Source organism: Paramisgurnus dabryanus, chromosome 4 (assembly GCF_030506205.2).
Source record: "Paramisgurnus dabryanus chromosome 4, PD_genome_1.1, whole genome shotgun sequence".
NCBI lineage: Eukaryota > Metazoa > Chordata > Actinopteri > Cypriniformes > Cobitidae > Paramisgurnus > Paramisgurnus dabryanus.
Window position 1 is genome coordinate 35,617,012 of NC_133340.1, and position 9,061 is coordinate 35,626,072.

At 35.2% G+C, this 9,061-nt stretch overlaps 1 protein-coding gene across 3 annotated transcripts in view; it reads left to right on the top strand.

The window, feature by feature from the left end:
- Positions 1-9,061, top strand: part of LOC135735814 (uncharacterized protein C4orf54-like) — a 32,990-nt gene that overhangs the window by 7,542 nt on the left and 16,387 nt on the right. For 2 of the 3 annotated variants that reach the window (XR_012336568.1, XR_010527705.2), the window contains exon 2: positions 3,302-3,541. The gene's annotated coding sequence lies outside the window, so the exon portion shown is untranslated. Of the gene's footprint in view, positions 1-3,301; positions 4,003-9,061 lie in introns of those variants that run through there. The other variant, XM_065254383.2, reaches the window with a different exon arrangement.

Below are 9,061 nucleotides of genomic sequence, written 5' to 3' on the forward strand. Positions count from 1 at the left end.
CATGCATGTTTTTTATATTTATAAAATATTTGTCGCACAGCCAAAACAAAAAAAAAAAAAACTTTATGGTTGTCAAACATTAGATATATAATGCATTAAACATGACATGGATTAAATCATAGGAAATACCAGACATTGGTCACTATCACTGGCACTTGACAGTATGCGTGTGTAAATGTGAGCCGGGACGTGTGCGTGCACATGTCTGTGTGTGTGTGTGGAAAGGTCAGTAGGCGAGTAAAGTATTTGTTGTGCTGAGGCAGGAGGGTGACAGCTGCTGGGGCCGATCAGAGGACCAACGAGCTGCTGCAGTGCAGGGTCAAGCCTTTTTATAGAGAGATCAGGGTGAGAGGGACCTTCGTATGTGAACTACTAGAGGCTGCTGAATTAATTTCGGCACATAAAAGCAGTGGGCTCATTAACAGCATATTTTAAGTTGGCTGTAAAAACCAATTAGCATTCTCTGAGTTATATCTACGTCAATCGGTCCCACGGCATTGCGTTGAAATCATTCTGTATTATTCTTAGACTCGAATATGTTTTTGTTTGACTTGTTTATCTATAGGCTAGTAGTAAAATTACATTATGCCATTTTAGTAGCAAGTGGCTTGTGTATCAAATATATGTATATACTGTAGTACCATGGGTATTTAGAGGCTTTTAGATGTCACCACTCGTGTGAAATTTTTTGCATAACAAACTAAGAATCATACTGGAATCTGTAAACAAATAATGATAGATATCAGAACTAAAATTGCTTACATGCTGGTTTATTTGGTTCATGATTCGTTATTTAGTCATTTTTTCACAGGTTCACACAAGTACCATATAGCAGAGTAACCAATTTTATGCATTACACTCTTGTTAAAACAACACTTTTTGTGTCTATTAAGGACAATACATCTCTGTGTTATTATTGGAACAACACATTTTGCGTTGTTTTAACATATCTTGTCTTGTCCCTTTTATTTATATGAACACTAAATCAACACATGTGTTTATGTGTAAAACATTAACACAGCCTTTCTTTTATGGAAACCTTTCACTAATGTTTGACAACCAGAAAATCTCACAATGATTTTCTTCTTCATTTTGGACATTATATGAAGGGCTCAGATGCAAAAGCCGCTAAACACCACCTCTGTTAAACATTAGATGATGATATTGACTGAATGCTACACGTATTATACACCCTTAGAACGAATCTGTTAAAATCAACACACTAAATGCGTCCTAAATCAATCCACCCATCTGTTATTATTGAAACAAGACATTTTAACACAACTTGTGTTATATTTTAACACAAAATGACACATAATGTGTTAAAATTACACATAATGTGTTAAAATCTTAATGCACAAAGATGTGTAAATCCTTTCTGAGAGTGTTTAATACTCTCGCTTCAAATCCACTTAATCCCAACCTCAGGCCAATCAGAAATACCAGTTTGTTGGCAGAATTAGTTAAACAATCTTTCAGCAAAGTTTTTCAAGTACACAAAAGAAGAATTGGATGAACGACAGCGCAAGGTACAAGTTTTTTTTACCAGGTTAAGGTTTACCAAGCCTTTTACCTTTATTCAAAAAGGACAGTGAAGAGTTAATGGAGGCTTTTTAGAAGTGGAGATTTTTTTATAAAATATATTTTTTGACCATTTTGCCTTAATTTGAACAGTGAGTGAGGAGAGGACAGGAAAGTACAGGGAGGAGAGGGGGTATGGGATCGCCAAATGACTACAACATTTTTAGACATCCTAACCCAAACCCCAACTCCAGGCGAGAATAGTTTTAAAAGCTGAAGAAAAACATGAATACATAAAAGTAACATAAACCCCAAAAAGGAATGTCGTGCCACGGACAAAAATAAGTATTTTTAGAAATACCTGCGACTGACACGAAAAAGACATTTGTGCTCAAGGCACCAAGAAAAGCTGAATTTCGTGCCATGGACACGAATAAATTAACAATTTTTTCGTGACTAAAACATGACTTGCCATGAGATCATGTTGCACCAGAAACTTAGTTTTGGTAAACCATTCTCTGCACGCATGTGAAAAAATATATTTATAATTTTAAAAATATATGTCAAATAAGTCTTTAGTGTCCCTAGAGTGCGTATGTGAAGTTTTAGCTCAAAATACCATATAGATAATTTATTATAGCATGTTAAAATTGCCACTTTGTAGGTGTGAGCAAAAATGTGCCATTTTTAGCTATAAAAATGCTAATTGCTATATAGCTATAGCTTATTGAAATTTGGCTCCCCTTGTGATGTCAGAAGGGGATAATACCGCCCCTTAATCTGCACTATCCAACCACAGCACTGCCATTTAGTGTAGAGATCAGCTCATTTGCATTTGAAAGGAAACACCTACACATTTTAACATGTTATAATAAATTATCTATATGGTATTTAAAACCTCACACGCGTACTCTAGAGACACCAAAGATTTATTTTACATCTTTAAAAAGTCTTGTAAAATGTCCACCTTAAAACTGCTTTGCAGTGAAAGAAAAATTTGTCAAAGTCACAATAAAATTTTGGGGGGGGGGGAATATTGTGGTATTATTTTGTTTACAAATGACTATCTATGAGCTTCATTATTTTGTAAAAATTCATAATCTTTAATTAAAAAAGCTAATCTCCACCCCTCCTTGAAACAATCTCTCTTAACTTCTGGTCACGGTTATGGCAGGTAGAGGGCCCACCAGAAAATCGCAGAGATTGGCAAATAGCAACATGACCCAACTTCCAAATAAATCCTCGATTGACAAATTCACGTTAAACCATATTTTTTCATTTCAGAAACCTTTTCATTCGGATATGCAGCACGATGGAAAAATATGACAATCGCTACTTCCATTATTGTGACTTTAAATACCAGTGAACTGACTAAAGTGACATTTGTAAAAATAAGGCATTTCAATTACTGACTAATAACTTTTTCATTGCCATTAAAACGAAATGACTAAACCTAAACATAAGAGCAGGATGGGCTCTCAGATGCACTTAGAGGGTTTTTGCATCTGAGCACTTCATATTTTTCATATCGTTTTGTAAAAGGCTTTTTTAGTTAAAAAGTTAAGAATTTCTATAATGCATATGCATTGCATTTTGGAAAGTGGCTCGTGTGCACAAATATATTCGGATCTTGGTACATACTGCAGAAAACACTCCATTTCTAATAATAGTAACATGCTATAGTATATGCAGAAAAAGTAAAAGTCAGTTTTAAATTCAAATATAAATTGTTCCTGATTTGATATTGTTTCCCTGTTATTCTCTCTCTCTCTCTTCTTAGGATGGTCTATGTTTGGTGGAATGCATTCTTCTACCTTCCACTTGAAAAACTATTCCTCAGACATGTTTCCCACATCTGTGTTCATCGATTCCTTGCATTGTGCCATCTGAAAGCGAATGACTGAAACAAGTCTGTTTTAAAAGACTTCTGTAACAGTTGCTTTTTATGTAGCAGGCGATAATTTGGACTTTATCAGACTACTTTTTGTTGCCTATCCAGGCATCTTGAAGCACTGCATAGGTAAGGTTGCTGAATTAATTTGTTATATAAAACGTGATTTGTTCTTACATTTTATGGACCCCTTTTTAACTACCTGTAGAAAGTAGCAGCAAGTTCTGAATGAGAAAACCATGTTGTGTGTGATTGAAAGGAAAAGAAAGATGTGTATGAGAACAGGACCGCACAAGAGATGTGTCTGATTCCTGTCACAGTGATGAGATTTATTGTCATTATAACCAATGGATCGATTGGTAGTTTTGTACATTGTATTATGCTAATAAGATTGAAAGCCGTTGTGCATTTACTACGAAGTTGAAAATTGTCTCTTTATGTTCCCAATTACCTCGGTTTGCAATGTGCGTATGTTGCTATCTGGTATTTGCATCCATAGTATTTTGTGATTTTTTCTGTTTTGTTACATTGATCTTACATTAAAGGTATATGGATCTGCAGGTCAGTCTATGTACCACTTCTAAAATGAATGCATTGTTTTTTGACAGTGTTTTAAGAAATATCTTTATGCTATTCAAGTTTTTGCGTAAGGATGGTGACACTTTTTAATTTCATGTAATAATCAAAAATCAAACGCGCACCTAAACTTTAAATATTTGATAGTAAGTAGTTACCTATTTTTTTGTAGCCAATAAAAATATCACCCGGCAGATTTACAATACTGGTGAAAGGTTTAAGATCACCACTTTATTATTTATTATTAACTTTTAACACAGATATTGCAAAAATGTAAGTTAACTATGTTTTTTTACTAAAACATCCAAAAAGTTATATTTTAGCATCATCCAAGGCATTTTAGTTTTTAGTTTTTTTTAATGAAAATAATGAGGTTGGTACAATTATGTATTTATCTTTATTTGAATCAAAAAGGTTTTTAAAGTCATGACAAATAAGTGTTCTTTAACGTTTAAAGGGTAGTATATATTTGGCGGCATCTTATCTCTAATATAAAAAACATTCACAAAACATTAACATTTAAAAAAATTGACAGCCTGCTTCATAAATAACATCTCGTTCTAATACTTTTTTTCTGATACATGCTATTGATGTTTAGCATTTATACCAATTTTGTATTGTCTATGCTAGATTGAGGTTGAATTTAAGTATATAAAATGGTTCAAGGGTCCAAACATTGTATTGTATATGTGCTTTGAATGTGACAAGCAAAGACATTTATAGTATTGTGACAGAATTTATATACACAGATCAATGTTTCCCAAATGTAGTACCAGCTTTACACCGAAATGTCTTTGAAAGGCTCATGAACTATTGGTAAAGATATTTGCGTGACTCAATATCACTTCAAACACATGGGGAAACTTGTACGTCATTGCACTATTAAAACCAGTTATACGTTCGTTTTCCAGGGATGTTATTAGTAGAGCAGTAGGCTTTGAGGAATCTGTTGGCCCACTCAGCAGCTGGTAAGGCAGTGAGAATGATCAGCATGCATGTCTATGTTCTAGTTGAAAATTTTATGAGATGGATAACTGGATGTCCTAGATTAAGACAGAGGCCATTTTGTGAGAACAAAGATAGTTCTTGGAGATTTTATTTGGGTTAAACTACCTTTATGTGTTACATATGCCGACATTTAGATTGTTTGTGTCTGTCAACAAATGTCTCTGCAGGATCTTGAAATATTCATTGGGTGAGGATCTATTTATTAGCATATAAACTAATTATCTTTGTTGATGTTTTCAATACAATTGTTTATAGTTTTTGTGCATTAACATATATTAACAGATACAACTTTTAGATAAAAAATAATGTATTAGTAAATGTTTTTATGCTTTAGAAATGCACTTATTGTTAGACTGATTTTTAAGTTGAATCTATTTGAATTTACAATTAATTTCAACTTTCAAGTAAGGAGTTGCTATAAATTATAAAAATTAAGTTGAATTAGCTATTAAGTTGAATAAAGTTATTCCAACTTTATTTTTAAAATGTAAACTGTACAAACTCAACGATTTAATTAACCCAGAAAACGTCCATATTTTCAAACGTTTAAACAACCCAGCATTATTAGTTAATTTATACAGTGGTTGGGTTCGTCCATATTTTACCCATTTTCTAGGCATTTTCTTTGATAAAAAATTGTATTGGTGGAAATTACCAAGAACTAAGATATAAAATACATGCTGTTAGTTTATAAACTAAATAGTAATGAGGTTATTTTGGACTAGAAAGCTACACATAAAAATCTCATTAAGGAAACAAATCGTGTTATTCAATTCCAATGTAGCTATACCAAGATTTATAACGCAGCTTAAGCTCATTTACAAATAAATCCCGAGAGAGTTCTCTTCGGATTGAATAATGGTGGTCATTATTTAATTCCTTGCTAATTTTACCCCATCAGTAAACCCTTTCTCACACCCTACACTCTTAAATCTTTTAGGCGTACAGAAACAGATAGCTAGTAGTTGTGGGGCCTGCATGATTTACACAGCTGGCACCGGCTCGTTTGACTGCATGCCAGGGTGCTAGGTGAGTTTTCCGCGTGCTCCTGAAACTTCACCCGGCCGGCGGCATTAGCTCGAGCTGACAGTTTGCGCGCTTGTTTACGCGGTCGCCAGGGCAGCGGCGCCGGTGACAGACACGCGCTCTCAGCTGCTGTGTGCCGTTCAATTGCCAGCCGCCCCCAAGCGGAACTCACGCAATTATTCAAAGCGTTTCACCATGAAAATCTTTAACGTTTCTCTTATGCACACGCATTTGCAGAAAGACCTCGTAAAATAAAAGTGGGATTTTTGTGCCTTTTAGTCCATGAGGTCATCGAAATGTTGAGGTAGCCTGCGCCAAAAAGTTGTAAAAAAATAAAAAAATAAATCTGCACCTCTTGCCTACCACTGTACTGAGAAGCAGCAATTCCTGGCTGTGATTTAAAATTGAATAAAGTCCCTATGAAATCAAAATAGAAGGCTAAAAACACTATGCACAGATTTTTTGACCAATCAAATTTCAAGCGCCCCACTTAAAGGTGCAGTGTGCAATTTTAGGAGGCTCTATTCACAGGAATGCAATAGCATAACTATGTTTTAGTGGTGTATAAAGACCTTACATAGAATTAGCCGTTTTAATTAAATTTTATTTATATAGCGCTTTTCACAATTATTTAATTGTTTCAGCAGCTTTACATTAATAGATAGAAAAAGCGGTTAATATTTACCATACTAGCGAGCATAGTAATAATGTAAAGTATATAAGAGGGTGCTAAGTTAAAGGAATAGTCCATTTTCTTAAAAGAAAATTCCATATAATTTACTCACCACCATGTCATCCAAAATGTTGATGTCTTTCTTTGTTCAGTCGAGAAGAAATTATGTTTTTTGAGGAAAACATTGCAGGATTTTTCTCATTTTAATGTACTTTAATAGAGCCCAACATTTAATACTTAACTCAACACTTAACAGTTTTTTTCAACGGAGTTTCAAAGGACTATAAATGATCCCAAACGAGGCATAAGGGTCTTATCTAGCGAAACGATTGTCATTTTTGACAAGAAAAAAAAATGCACTTTTAAACCACAACTTCTCCTCTAGATCCGGTCGTGATGCGCCAGCGTGACCCCACGCAATACGTCATCACGTCAAGAGGTCACAGAGGACGAACGCGAAACTCCGCCCCAGTGTTTACAAGTGTTGAGAAAGAGAACCGGTCCTACGTTGTTGTATGTGGAATGATACTAATTAATGTCTTTGTGTCAGTTTATTGTTTACAATGGTCCCCAAATGTGCATTTTATATATGTAACACGTGACCTCCCTACGTCACTACGCATTTATGTTAGGTCACGCTGGACCAAACCTAGACGAAAAGTTGTGGTTTAAAAGAGCATATTTTTTATTTTTCTTGTCAAAAATGACAATCATTTCGCTAGATAAGACCCTTATGCCTCGTTTGGGATCGTTTATAGCCCTTTGAAACTCTGTTGAAAAAAACTGTTAAGTGTAGAGTTAAGTATTAAATGTTGGGCTCTATTAAAGTCCATTAAAATGAGAAAAATCCTGCAATGTTTTCCTCAAAAAACATAATTTCTTCTCGACCGAAAAAAGAAAGACATCAACATTTTGGATGACATGGTGGTGAGTAAATTATCTGGATTTTTCTTTAAGAAAATGGAATATTCCTTTAAGCCAATGTCAGCAAACTCCCAGGGGTTGAAAAAAACCCTAGGAGAAAAACCCTGGGGGAAAGTCCTAGGGAAAAAAACCTTTCGAGAGAGTTAGACATAGCTGATTCTATAGAGGATATCTTATATAATAGGTAATTTTTTTTTTACATTTTTATGGGGATTAAAACATAATATATTTGTATATATACACGGATAACGAGGCAGCTGCCACCATTTTGCGCCGTCATGTTTCTACACTATGCTGTCTCAGATCGTTTTCACACTGCCAGTTTAGTGTAATTAAACTTGTAATGTGCAAGCTGCCATGTGAAGCTGGGAGCGCACTTGGGTACCGAACTCCAAAGACCTGAAGGAGGTGTCTGAGCTCAGTTGCAATGGAACTGTGGCACGGTTCCCGTTAATTGTGAAAGCACGTCGGACTTGTGTGCGCACTTGTCAAGGAAGTAAAGTAACCTTTATTTGCGTTTTAGCCAATGACATCGATCATACGATTACCATGTCAACTGATGAATTCCTCATTCCAAAACACCTACATATTCCATAACACCAACATATTAAAAACACAAAATATGCTGAGTCACATTGTGATTTACATCCTCTTGAACGTGCACATTGGGGATGACGTGAAATTACGAAAGTGAAGTGGTTTAATTGAATCAATCGATTTTTCAATTAATTTTTTTTACGTGGTAGATTCAAAATCGATTCTCAAAGAGCAGAATTGATTTTTTCTTTCATATTTATTTCGCAAACATTGAACGTAAGATTTATATTAATCTAATAACTAGTCTCACCCTCTTTTTTGCCTTGCGCGATGTTACCAAGGAGCGAGAGGCGAGCCTGTCAATCATTCATTTAGTCCTTAAAATGGCGGTTTCGGGTGCTTTAATAAATAGTCACATAACAAGTCAGAGGTATGGAAGCATTTTAGATTTTGCAAGCAAGACAACGACAGTAGTGTTGTGGCTTTTAATTTCTTTTTATTACTTACCCACTTCTAAACTGCTGTTCACTGTTCTTTTTTATTAATATAGTATTTGTATTAAATCTATATTCATTGAGTTGAATCGAGAATCGAGTATAAAAGCCGACCCAAGAACCAGAACCGAAAATTGAATCCAAGCCGAATAGATTTGATGGCTTGTGAATCGAAATCGAATCGATCTGGAACATCTGAATCGATACTCAGCCCTAGTGAGATCAGACCAACGTTGCGGGAAGAATCAGACTCGGACTACAGCAAACAAGGCCAATGTGAAAACAGCCTCAGATGATGACATATTTGCCATGTGGTGGCTACCGCAGATTCTCTATGTGCTCCAAGGGGGGAGGTTCAGCGGTGTACTGAGGCGTTCGATGCAGTTTGCAACCGCACCGCTAGATGCCGCC